At 48.0% G+C, this 13,461-nt stretch overlaps 1 protein-coding gene across 3 annotated transcripts in view; it reads left to right on the top strand.

Moving 5' to 3' along the window:
- The window catches only part of LOC105493811 (refilin A), a 347,171-nt gene that overhangs the window by 175,849 nt on the left and 157,861 nt on the right, over positions 1-13,461 (top strand). For 2 of the 3 annotated variants that reach the window (XM_071070849.1, XM_024796620.2), the window contains exon 6: positions 3,312-3,507. The gene's annotated coding sequence lies outside the window, so the exon portion shown is untranslated. Of the gene's footprint in view, positions 1-1,540; positions 1,821-3,311; positions 3,508-13,461 lie in introns of those variants that run through there. The other variant, XM_024796618.2, reaches the window with a different exon arrangement.

Raw genomic sequence — 13,461 nt, 5'->3', positions numbered from 1 at the left:
AGAGCAAGAGTCTGTCTCAAAAAAAAAAAAAAAGACAACTTTGAAGGGTCATTTCAAAATATGTCAAGAAATAGATTTTAGGGTAAACAATTTTGATTTCCCTCAGGATCTGCTGTCATGTGATGTTATATTACAGTCAGGTTAGAATTTGGTATCTTATGGCCACAATAAAGTCTTCTGTCAACGTTATGATCTCTTTTATTTTATTTTATTTTATTTTTTGAGACAGTCTTGCTCTGTCTCCAGGCTGGAGTGCAGTGGCATGATCTTGACTCACTGCAACCTCCACCTCCTGGGCTCAAGTGATCCTCCTGCCTCAGCCTCCCAAGTAGCTGGGACTACAGGTGTGTGCCACCATACCCAGCTAATTTTATATTTTTAGTATAGATGGGGTTTCACCATGTTGGTCAGGCTGGTCTCGAACCCCTGACTTTGTGATCCACCTTCCTCAGCCTCCCAAAGTGCTGGGATTACAGGTGTGAGCCACTGCACCCAGCCTATGATCTCTATTTTAATGTTAATGCTGGTCAGCTGTGCCTAAACTCCAACAGGGAGGGGGAATAATGAGGTGTATCTGACCTCCCTTCCCATCATGGTGGGGAATTCATTTTTTCAGGTTTCCCTTGGCCCAGAGAGAGTCTGTTCAGTTGGTTGGGGGTGCTTAGGATGTTATTTTTAGTTTCCAAAGCAAACATATGGTCCCACTCTGTTTGCCTGTTTTTGGCTCAGGCAGGAACATGTGACCCAGTTGCAGCCAATGAGATGTCAGGAGAAGTCGACTGGGGGCTTCTGGGAAATGGTTAGCTCCTAGAAAGAGATACGAGGAAGAGATGGCCCCCTTCTCACCTCAGGATGTTGTGTGTGGATGTTTGCCTGGAGCTGCAGCAGCCGTTTCAATGCCATGAGGAGAGACATGAAGATGGCAGTGAAGACAGAAAGAACTGGAGTCCTTGCTGTTGTAATTAGCTGCAGAATTAACCACCTCTCGAACTGCCCTACCTCTGAATGCCTTGTAAAGGGAGAGGATAAATGTCTTTATCATTGAAGCACCTTTTGTTGTGTTTATTATTTGCAACCAAGCAGATCCTGACTGTTACAATGCTTGATGCTCCATTTCATGCCAGCTACGAGAAAAAGGTGGGACATTTGGTCAGCCAGCTGAGTCTAGGGAGAATCCTGAGCTTATTAACCCGTTGCTGCCTGCGTCATTGGCCTGTGCCTATAAAACGAGAGATGTTGCTTCCTTTTTAGGTCCACATGATGATAGCACAAGCCTTCACCAGCCTCTGTAAAGGAAATGAGATTCTTTACAACAATCCCACTGGGGAGTTTCGAGAGGGCCCCTTACAGACATGGTGGAAGAGGAAGCACTCAGTCTCTTTTCTTCAAAGCTTCTCATCTGAATGAGGCTGCTCTCTCCCTCTGCCTCTTGTGTTAATCGGGGACAGCATTAGGGGAAGTCTGCATCTGCAGACCATTTTGGAGGAGTGAGCTAGTGACTGCAAAGTGCTTAGAACAGTACCTAGCCCATAATAAACACTCAGCAAATGTGGCTGTTGTTATAACTAATTTTTTTGTTTGAATTGAGATGGAGTTTTGCTCTTGTTGCCCAGGCTGGAGTGCAGTGGCACAATCTCAGCTCACTGTAACCTCTGGTGCTGCACGAGGTGATGTGTTTGCAGAGGTTTTTTTTGCCCTTGAAGAGCACTTATGACAGGAGAGCAAGACACATGCCGACGAGCAGAAGCTGACGGGCTTGCTGTCATGTGGGAAAGTCCTTGGATGAGCTGTCTGCTTGCAGGGAGGTGTCTGCGGCTCAGGTAGGGTGTCCCCGCTCTGTGGATCTTTGGGTTCCAGAGTTTATTTGGTGTAACCTCTGCCTCCCAGGTTCAAGCGATTCTTATGCCTCAGCCTCTTGAGTAGCTGGGAATAATTATAGGCGCCCACCACCATGCCTGGTTAATTTTTCGTATTTTTACTAGAGATGGGGTTTCACCATGTTGGCCAGGCTGGTCTCGAACTTCTGACCTCAAGTGATCCGCCCATCTTGGCCTCCGAAAGTGCTGGGATTACAGGCATGAGCCACCATGCCCAGCCTATTATAACTAATTATTCTCCTCTTTGTCTTAGGGATGTGTTTGGCTTTAAATGCCACACAATCTGCAATGCTTGAGGGATGTCCCCTGAGAGGACTAAAGAACTGACAAAGGAGGAGAAGGAAATAATGGGACAGGAGGAAGAAACAGTGAGAAGAGGAGGGGAGTGGGCAGGAGGAAATGAGGAGAGGAAGAAAAAGAGGCCAAAGTAGGGGAGAGAGGGGCAGCTGGTCCCTGGAGCCATCTATGTCCCTGGTTTGCAGAGAACATTCCCAAAGGAGTCATGTTCCTGTTGCTCATTAATTCCCTGATCAACTGGCCCCTTGTCGGGCTCTTGCCGGGAGCAGTTGAGTGTCTTCTAACTGGAAGCAGCTGAAACTTAAAGGGTTTTGCATCGTATATTGTTTCCGGAGCTCCCTTTTTCCTGTGGCTTCTGTTTTTCTTATTAAATGCTGCTGCTGAATTTGCTGCTGAAAGAAAGACAGAAAGTACTGAGGAAGGCCTTGCCGCCCTTAAAGCTTCAGTGGAGCAGTGGGTCTCCACGCTCAGAGGTACTTTCTAGCTGTCCAGTTTACAAATGAACTGGCAAGGCAAGCTAGACCTTTCATCCAAGAGTCCAAATTAATGTTGCCTCTGAGTGTTTGAAGGAGCCACGAGGTCTGACTTACGCACGGCTCTTTCTTCCTGGCAGAACCTGATGGGTCTGTTTCTGTTGTTATATCTGGGGAGCTTCTCACCAGGAAGGGACAAGCTTGTTGTAAAAAACTTGGTGAGTTTCTGCCTGGTCGGCAGTCGCAGGAATACTGAACCACTTGAGGGAGGCTCTGGGATCCCTACATCTTTCCACTGCTTCCTGAGCCAGAGAGTATAAGGGGACAGGAAAGAATTCACTGTTCTCTGCTGAAGTTCAGAAGCTCTAATGGGGTAACAGCCAGAACAGGGGAGCCGGCCTAGAGGCTTGGGTTTCCTGCTTATGAGTGTACCCCGCAAACATCCAGAACTGCGGGGGGCCCCCAGGGTTGAAGCAACAAGCCACAGGTCCAGCACTTGGCTTTTGGACCCCCTGGTCTCAGCAGTGGCTGTGTGTCCACCCATACATTTGTTACTCAGCATCACTGTGGCCACTGCTGACCGATACTTACGAGGTGTTCAGAAGTCACCGACAAAGTAGCTGCCTGAGCTCAGCTTCTCCTCGTCACCTTTTCTCCTTTCCAGGCCGTACTTGTGAGAGTCTTCGTGGACCATGGTGCTGCACGAGGTGATGTGTTTGTAGAGGGTTTTTTTGCCCTTGAAGAGCACTTACAACTGGAGAGCAAGACACACGCCGACACGCAGAAGCTGACGGGCTTGCTGCCATGTGGGAAAGTCCTTGGACGAGCTGTCTGCTTGCGGGGAGGTGTCTGCGGCTCAGGTAGGGTGTCCCAGCTCGGTGGATCTCTGGGTTCCAGAGTTTATTTGGTGAAACACAACAGGGGTTATCACTGTGGCCCACTGTGGCCCATGGCAGGGCTGAGCTGCCAACTTGATGCCCGTTGTTAGGAACAGATGTGAATTGTGTGTCCGGATGAATAAGCCTCACCCTGTGGAGCCTCCATGCTGTAGAGAACTGGAGGAGTCCAGGTTTGCAGAGTCTGCAAGCTGATTGTGTCTATGCGAGGAGAAATCCCTCACTCAGAGGGACTGCGTTCCAAGAGGGCTGGGAAGTGAAGCCCAGTCTTTGTGACTTCCCTTTTCAGACCCAGGAAACATGGGTTCTGTGTTCCCTAAAAGCACTCTGTAGACCGTTTATCACGTGAGACCTAGTTATTTGTCTACTACATGCCAGGCAGTAGAAGTAAAATGATGATGAAGTCATGGACTCTGAGTTCAGAGAGCTCGGTGGCTAATGAGAGAGGTGATTACAATGCGGCATGATGAATGAGATAACAGGAATAAGAGGAGGCTCACTCGGCCTAAGCATGATGGCTGGAGGGAATCTTTTCCCAGGAGACAAGGGGGCCATTGCAAGAGGAGGCCAGATGGGGAGAGGAAGAGCGCGGCCGGCAGAGGGAACAGCCCTGCTGAAGACAGGCAGGCTGGAGAGAACTCCATGTGCTGTGGACCTGGGAGTAATTAATTTCCCCTGAAAGCAGAGGGGGGCTGTTTTCGTGCTTATTTGTATCATATATTTCATCTTTTGTAAATTTCCCATTGTGTTTTAACATTTCCCTTTGGGTTTTAAAAATGCCTGCACACATTGTTTGATACTCTTCCCTTCAAAGAAGGGAGTGTGGGTTGGATTTAACGGCCAGGTTCTAATGAATTAAGTTAAGTGGAAGTGCCTGTGTGTCTTTGGAGACTAGGCAGTGGGCAGTGAACTATCTCTCTCTCTCGTTCTCTGTCTCTGTCTCTTCATATGTATCTGTCTTTCTCTCTCTCATTTGCCCTGAAGTGAGCTGCCATGTGGAGAGGCCCACATGGTGAGAGACTGAGGCCTCCAGCCAACAACCAGGAAGGAGCTGAGGCTCTCACTAACAGCAGAGGGTGTGACCTTGGAGGCCCAGCAAGCCTTTTAATGGCCACAACCCCAGTTAACCTCCTGACTGCATGAGACACCCTGAATTAGAATCCCCCTAGTTAAGCTGCTCCTGGATTCCTGACCTTCAGACAGTGTGAGATAATACATGTTTGTTGTTTGAGCTGCTGAGTTTTGGGATAACTTGTTACACAGCAGTAGGTAACTAATACACCAGTCCATGTTCCCTGCTCACTTTGTTTGAGGGAGTGTTTGTCTTTAATTGATTTTTGGAAGTTCTTTATATATTAAATTATGAACCCTTGGTATATATACATGTTGCAAAAATTTTCCCATTGTAATTTTGTATATGCTTTTGAAAACATATATATGCATACTTTTTAAAAACCCAAACACCATTCATTATATTTTCTGTCTTTGGTGACATTTAGAAATGTATTAGGTTGAAATTGCTAATATTCAATTGTTATTGACTGGCAAGAAATTAGACCTAATAGTCCCCACCACAAAATCATGTACATTTTTTTCCCTGTATTTTTCTCTCCACACTTTTATGGTTTTGATATTAAAATTTAAGATCATTTGTTGCAGGACAGGTGAGCGCCAAAACTGGGGCTTAGCCTGGGAGGATTCTTGGCTTTGCCCAGGAAAGAACCGAAGGGCGATCTGGTGGTATTAAACAGCAATATTTTATTCAGTGCTATTTCTCCTTGTGGAGCAGAGCTAACTGATAGGTAGTGTGCCCAGAATCCACAGCCTATGGGCTCCTGCAAACTGTGTTTATACCCACTTCTATCCGCTTTCAATAACATGCAAATTAAGGGGCAGGTTAATGCAAATTGAGGGGTGGCTTATTTAGAACTTTCTAGGAAAGCAGCAGTAACTTCCGGGTCATTGTTATGGAAAGGAGTGATAACTTCTGGGTCGTTGCCATGGCATTTGTAAACTGTTAGAGCTGACGGGAGTGTCCTAGGTTAATGAGCAATGAGGACAGCCAGGGATCACTTTCATAGCCATCCGCTTGTTCCTGCCTCTGTTTCTTTACTTTATTCTGTCTGAACCAGATTTTGTCTTGGTCAACAGGGTCGTGACCAGAAAATAAGTCCTGCTGGTTTCCTACCTTGTCTTGACTTGTCTTTGGCTTCTTCCTTCACCTGCTTCTTAAATGATGCTATTTCCCTGACCATAATCTATTTCTATCCCCTCTTCATATTCTCCTTGGGCAACTGTGTGCAGCCCACATGTCCGCTCCCTCCTGTGACGATGGCTCCAGCTTCACTTCCCAGCCTGGACCCACCTCTCCAGGGTGGGCTAGGCATCTCCACTTGGGTGCCTGGAGACATTGTAAATTCCACATCTCACCCTCAGACATGTTCTCACATTCCCATTTCTTAGCAAACAGCATCCCTAGACATGCAGATCCCGAATCCTAAAACCCTACGCCCAGTCCTTCACCAGCTGTCACAGGCCACCAACTGACTCTTCTCTAAAATGTCCCCAGCACCCTGACTCCCCTATCTGTCAACATAACCACTTCCCAAGTTGAATTCTTCCATGTTTTTCTCCAGAACAACAGCCGAGGCACCCTAAGAGGTCTTCCTGCCTCAGTTCCAATTCATACGAGTGATCTTTCTAGACCCCCAAAGTGACTTGAGAAGTGACTTGCACAACGTCACGCAGCAGAAACAAGAATCCTGCTCGGTGGCCTCCCAGTGCTTCCTTGCTCCATAATTCATGAGAGAGGCATCTGCAGAACCTAACCCTGTCCCGGCTTTCAGGGTGGCTGCAGCTCAGACAGGAGCCAGACACGTGGCTAGCCAGTCCCATGAGATGCGAACGCTGTCATGGAGGAGTGGGCGCAGGTCGTGGAAGCAGGGAAGCTACTCAGCTACTCAGCCTCCCTAGTAGCTGGGATTACAGGCACCCGCCACCATGCCTGATGCTGTTAACTCCACATCATTCCACGGTTTCACATTCCTGGCAGGACAATCTCCAAGGTTCCTGGCTTCCCATAAAGGCACAGCCACCCTGAAGCCAACCATATTGGGCGTCCTGTGGTTTCCCAAGTGTAACACACTCCTCCTGGCCCTCTCTTCTAGGGGTCCCTTCCCCTTCCTTGCCTGTCAACATGGCCACTTCCCAAGCTGAATTCTTCCACATTTTCCTCCAGAACAACAGCCTTCAAAACTCAGCAGGAGCATCCTCTCCTCCCGAAATGCTGAGCCAACACTTCCCTGCTTCCACGGCCTGCCCCCACTCCTGCATGACAGCATTTGCATCTCATGGGACTGGCTAGCCACGTGTCTGGCTCCTCTCTGAGCTGCAGCTTCCCTGAAAGCTGGCACAAGATTATGTTCTGCAGATGCCTCTTTCATGAATTGTGGAGCAAGGAAGCACTGGGAGGCTGCCGAGCAGGATTCTCATTTCACTTCTCGGGGTCTCAAAACATTTCACAAAGTTCCATGTTTGTTGTTTGTTGTTGTTGTGAGATGGAGTTTCGCTCTTGTTGTCCAGGCTGGAGTGCAATGGCACTATCTTGGCTTACCACAACCTCCACCTCCCAGGTTCAAGCAATTTTCCTGCCTCAGCCTCCTGAGTAGCTGGGATTACAGGCACCTGCCACCACGCCTGGCTAATTTTGTATTTTTAGTAGAGAAAGGGTTTCACCATGTTGGCCAGGCTGGTCTCAAACTTCCCACCTCAGGTGATTCACTCACCTCAGCCTCCCAAAGTGCTGGGATTACAGGCATGAGCCACCGCGCCTGGCCTAACTTCCATGTTATTAAGGAAAAAAAGGTAGAAATAAAAAACATGCCTAAAGAATAAGACAAAAGGCAAAAAAATTTCTGTTGTTTCCCCTGCCCCAACACATACAGCCTAAATACTTCCTTTCTCATATGAGGAAATCCTATGTAAAGGGACCAGATTAGTTTTTAGTTATTTGAAACATCCACTGAACTAAGGAGTTTTGTACCAGCGAAGCAATGGTGGTGAGAGAGGGAGGGTTTGGGAGTTGACTAGTTCTCTAGACAAGTTGGGGGAGAGAATGAGGTTTGGCCTTGGGTAGAGTGCTGTGGATGTGTTGGGGAATGCAGCTTAGGAAAGGTGAGTAAAACCACAGAGGAGGTGAGTATGACCCCAACAGATGGGATGGTTAGGAATGGGAGGCTAGGGACAGTTGCACTGTCTTCTAAATAAATGTCTCTTAACCTGGGGAGCGTGACTATGTGTTAGAGCAGCGGTCCCCAACCTTTTTGGCACCAGGGACCGGTTTTGTGGAAGACAGTTTTTCCACAGACCAGGCTGGAGGGTGCAGGAATGGTTTTGGCATAATTTAAGTGCATTACATGTGCTGTGCACTTATTTCTATTATTATTACATACTCATTATAATGTAGAATCAGTGGGAGTCCTGAGCTTGTATCCCTGCAACTAGATGGTCCCATCTGGGGGCGACGGGAGACAGTGACAGATGATCAGGCATTAGATTTTCATAAGGAGCACAGAACCTAGATCCCTCGCGTGTGCAGTTCACAATAGGGTTCTCACTCCTGTGAGAATCTCTTGCCACTGCTGATCTCTGACAGGAGGCGGAGCTCAGCTTTGCTTTGCCCACCTGCGGCTTACCTCCTGTGTGGCCTGGTTGCTAACAGAACTGATACCCATCTGTGATCCAGGCGTTGCGGACCCCCATGTTAGAGATTCTGAAAGCTCTCTCTGAGAATGTTTTCATTTTGTCTCCATTTCAATGAGTTTCAGTTCTCTCTTGTGACTTAAAACCCAACAATATCTATTTCTCACCATTGTGGGATCAGCTGGGTGGCTCTCCTGTTCCCCGTGGTGTACGCTGCGTCTGGAATGTCCGAGATGGCTTCTTTCAAGATGGCGGCTGGCCCCTCAGCTGAGATGATTGGCAGGTTGGCACCTGGACAGTCATCTCTCTCTCCTTATTGCTACCGTAGGCTTTGCTGTGGCACTGTGCGCTCAGAGTAGCTCAAATTCCTCACATGGTGGCTGTCTCCAACAGAAGGGACGTGGAAGCTGCCAGTCTCTCGCACAGCCTCACTTCTGCCCGTTTTATTGGTCAAAACCAGTCCCAGGCCTGCCCACATGGGGGGTGCAGCACACACATCTGGCGTGGGGGAAGGCGTTGATGGCAGCTGTCTCTGGAGACACTCTATTTCACAACGACAATATTCCCAATCACTTGGTTGAGTGCTTTGTGACTGAGGATATGTGACTTTGGTGTCCATGACTGCCTTTGCATTTATGATTATATTTGAACCAACTGCCACTACTTTAATTGCTCTGGATGTTAGCAAAGAACAGAGGTTGACTTACTGTGCCAATGACCATCCCTGCCCAGTGAGGCCTGAATGGCCGTGGCATATGGTGCCAATGTGGTTTCCCACTCCTCTGGTGGACTTAGCTCCCCACAGCGGGTCCAGAGGCCAGCACCTTATTTGAGCTGTGAGAGGTGACTCCATTCCAGGACAATGGCATCAACTGCCACATTATATCACTGTTTTTTTAATTAAAAAATAAAGTTTGGCCGGGTACGGTGGCTCACGTCTGTAATCCCACAACTTTGGGAAGCCAAGGCAGGCAGATCACCTGACATCGGGAGTTTGAGACCAGCCTGACCAACATGGAGAAACCCCATTTCTATTAAAAATACAAAATTAGCTGGGTGTGGTGGCGCAAGCCTATAATCCCAGCTACTCGGGAGGCTGAGGTTGTGGTGAGCCGAGATCGTGTCATTGCACTCCAGCTTGGGCAACAAGAGCAAAACTCCATCTAAAAAAAAAAAAAAAAATTATTGAGAAGATGGTATAGAAATTCCCCTATACCTCCCCTCGACAGTTTCCCCATTATTGACATCTTGCATTTAGCACAGGACGTTTGTTACAATGAACGAGCCACCATTTATACATTACAGTGGTCTCCTATTATCCTCAGGGCACATGTTCCACATTCACCCACACCCAGTGGATGCCTGAAACTGTGGATGCCACCAAGCCCCATATCTCCTATGTTTCTTTCCATCTGATAACTGAGGCAGCGACTAAGTGACTGACAGGTGGGTAGTGTCCACAGCGTTGATATGCTGGACACAAGGAAGGCTCATGTCCTGGCAGGATGGCACAAGATTTCCTCACACTGTCCAGCATGGCGCGCGGTTGAAAACTTACGAATTGTTGATTTCTGGAATTTTCCAGTTAATATTTTCAGGCAGCTGTTGACGGTGGGTAATCAACCACGGAAAGCAGAACTGCGGATAAGGGGGAACTCCTGTGTTACTAATGAAAGTTCTTAGCTTACATTAGGGTTCCCTCACTGTTTGCTTTCTGCAGGCAATGGGTTTTGACAAATGCATAGTGCTGGAGCGCCCATGACAGTATCACATAGAGTAGTTTCACGGCTCTGAAAATCCTCTGTGCTCCGCCCACTCATCCCTCCATCACCCTAAACCCCTGGCAGCCACTCATCTTTTTACCGTCTCTATAGTTTTGCCTTTTCCAGAATGTCGTTTAACTGGAATCGTATGGAGTCTGTTCAGATTAGCTTCTTTCACTCGGCAATATGCATTTAAGGTTCTTCTAGGTCCATCCATGGCTTGATAGCTCATTTCTTTTATCACTGAATAATATTCCATTGCATGGGCATATCACAGTTTATCCATTCAGCTCTTGAAGGATGTCTTGGCTACTCCCAGGTTTTAGCATTTATGAATAAAGGTGCCATAAACATTTGTGTGCAGGTTTTTTATTTTTTAATTTTTTGAGGCAGAGTCTCGGTCCATCGCTCAGGCTGGAATGCGATGGCGCAATCTCGGCTCACTACAACCTCTGCCTCCTGGGTTCAAACAATTCTCCTGCCTCAGCTCCCCGCGTAGCTGGGATTACAGGCACTCACCACCATGCCTGGCTAATTTTTGTATTTTAGTAGAGACAGGGTTTCACCATATTGGCCAGGCTGGTCTCGAACTCCCAACCTCAGGTGACCTGCCTGCCTCAGCCTCCCAAAGTGCTGGGATTATAGGCATGAGGCACCACACCCAGCCCATATGTAGGTTTCTGTGTAGACATAAGCTTTCAGATCAGTTTGATAAATTCCTAGGAATATGATTTTTGGATTGTATGGTAAGATTATAATTATCTTTGGAAGATGCTGTCAAACTGTCTTCCAAAGTGGCTACACCATTTTGCATTCCCACTGGCAACCAGTGAGGATTCCTGCTGCTCTATGTCCTCGCAATGTTTGGTGTATTTCAGATTTTAGCCATTACATAGTGGTATGTAGTGGTAAAAACAAGTAATTGTTTTTATAAATTAAAAAAAAATGTAGTTTTATGTTATTTATAAGTTGGTTTTAGATGGATAATTGTTTAAGAAGTCTAAGCATCCTCATTCATTAATTCAGTAGATATTTGTTGGGCACCTACTATGTGCCAGATATGTTTTAGTAGCTCATGACACAGCAGTGAACAAAGTAGACCCAAATCCTTGTCCTCTCAAAGCCGAGATTCTAGTGGGAGCAGATGGGAGATCTATAAGGTCAGCAAATAAAACAAATAGGAAGATGAGTGGGGATCAGAGCTTTGGAGAAAGAGGTCAAGGGAGTAGGGGTAAGGGGATGCTGGGGAGGGCTGTGTGCATCGTCTCAGATGGGGGCCAGGAGGGGCCTCCCTGGGAGGGACATCTGCATGGCCTTAGAAAGGTCAAGACAAGGAGTGGTGGGTGTGGGTGGCCTGCCTGAGGACCAGCAGCACTGCCAGGAGGCAGGAGTGGAGGGATGAGGGCACCATGAGGAAGGGCAGCCAGCCAAGCGACTGGGAGGAGATGGGGGAATCACACAGGACCTCCTGGACCATTGTGAGAACTTAAGCTTTTGCTGTGAGTGAGATGTGAGCCCTGGCAGAGTTTTGTGCAGAGGAGTGACAGGAACGGGTGAATGCTTTAAAAGGATCATGTTGCATGTTAAAATACAAGCCGGAGCATGTCACTCTTCTGTTTAAAGCCCTGCAATGGTTCAGCCTGAGATGCCAGTGGCCTTGCCGGGAGTGGACAGCAGGGGTTGCATTCTAGAGGTGTCCAGAAGGCAGAACCAATAGGATTTGCTGACAAATGGCACAAGTGATACAAATGACAGAGAGCAATTGGGGATGGCTTGAAAACATTTGACTTGGACAGCTGGAAGGCTGGATGGCGACTTTATACCTGGTTTCAGGTTTTTGTGTTTTAAATCACATTCTCTGTTGCATAGTTTAAATAAACAGCTTGAGGTGTCTTTGTGGGAATTTTAATGCCTTGCCATGGAGTCCGGCACATTGTTCAGGCTGATGAACTCTGGCTCAGAAAGGGTATTCCTGTGCAGCAGGACCACAGAATTTATTGTCCAAACAGGGGCATCTCGAGTGAAAAGGCTGCTGTTTCTAATTACACTGGGACAACCCACGTAAACCTGGGCTGCCCCAGGCAAAATGGGATGTATTGATGGTTTAGTGAGTGATAGTTCCTGAAAACCCAAAGAGCGAGGCAAAAGGCAGAAAGACGGGGAAGAAGGGAGAGAAAAAGGCAAGGATAGACCTGCCCACAGGTGAAGGTTGAGGGGCACGTTATCAGGAGGGATGGAAAGTGAGAGACAAGGTTTCTTCTGCCCAGGGAGGTCTGGAATGGCAGGGGCCCTGCTGTGGGTGTTGAGCCCCCAGGTAGCTACCATCCTCATTTTATCTAGGGTGCTCCCTCTGTCATCACTTCACTTCTAGGTATGTCAGCTCCAGATGGCAGTCAACACGTGGGACTGGACACGGGATAAAGAGCTCGGGAAAAGGAAGTCTCTAATCCGGAGCGAAAGGGAAGAGCTTGTAACTGATCACGCATGCCTGCGGGTCCAGGCGTCGTTTTAGAGCAGCTCTGTTTCCTGAGACCCCGGGCTGTGAACAGGAGCCAGAGGGGTGGACTAGGCTGAATGCTGGTCCTCCCAAAGATGTGTCCACCCAGAACCTGTGAATGTGATTTTATTGGGAAAAAAGGTCTTTGCAGATGTGATTAGGTTCCGTGTCTTGAGTAGTAAATAAAACAAAGTCCCCTGCCCTTGGAGCGGGCGCCATAGCACGGTGACATCCCCGATGTCATGCTGGTTAGTGTGGGAGCTGGGAAAGAATGTGTCTCAACAAGGTCCTTTCCACTCAACCTGCTGACATCTCTGATGAGACCTGCAGGGGCTCCCCACGTCTCTCCAAGCAAAAGTCAGAGCTTTTTCCGAGGTCTCTGTCACCACACACGCCAACCTATTCCCTCTCTCATCTCTTCCTCTCATCCGTACTGCCCCAGCCACCCCAGCCTCCTCACTGTTCCTGGAGCCTTCCAAATATGCTCCCTGCCTCAGGGCCTTCACACCTGCTGTGGCTGTGCCTGGAACACTTTCCCCCCAGCTTTGCCTAAATCCCTGTGATCGCTTCCTGTTGCTGCTGTAACAGATGATCACAAACCGAGTGCTTAAAACAATGAACATTCATTATCTCACACTTCTGGAGGCCAGAAGTCCAAAATGCCTCTCACCGGGCTAAAACCAAGTCGTCCACAGGGCTGCATTCCTTCTGGCATGCTATGAGAGGCTCTGTTCCCTGACCTTGTCCAGCATGTAGAAACTTCCTGAATTCCTTAGCTCATGGCTCCTTCCTCCATCTTCGAAGCGCACATTCCAACCTCTGATTCTGTCGTCACTTCTCCTCTGACCTGATCCTCCTGCCTCCCTCTTTTTTTTTTTTTTTTTTTTGAGATGGAGTCTCGCTCTGTTGCCCAGGCTGGAGTGCAGTGGCTCGATCTCAGCTCACTGTAACCTCCAC

This window comes from Macaca nemestrina, chromosome 10, assembly GCF_043159975.1.
Source record: "Macaca nemestrina isolate mMacNem1 chromosome 10, mMacNem.hap1, whole genome shotgun sequence".
NCBI lineage: Eukaryota > Metazoa > Chordata > Mammalia > Primates > Cercopithecidae > Macaca > Macaca nemestrina.
This window is presented reverse-complemented; position numbering and strand designations above follow the sequence as displayed.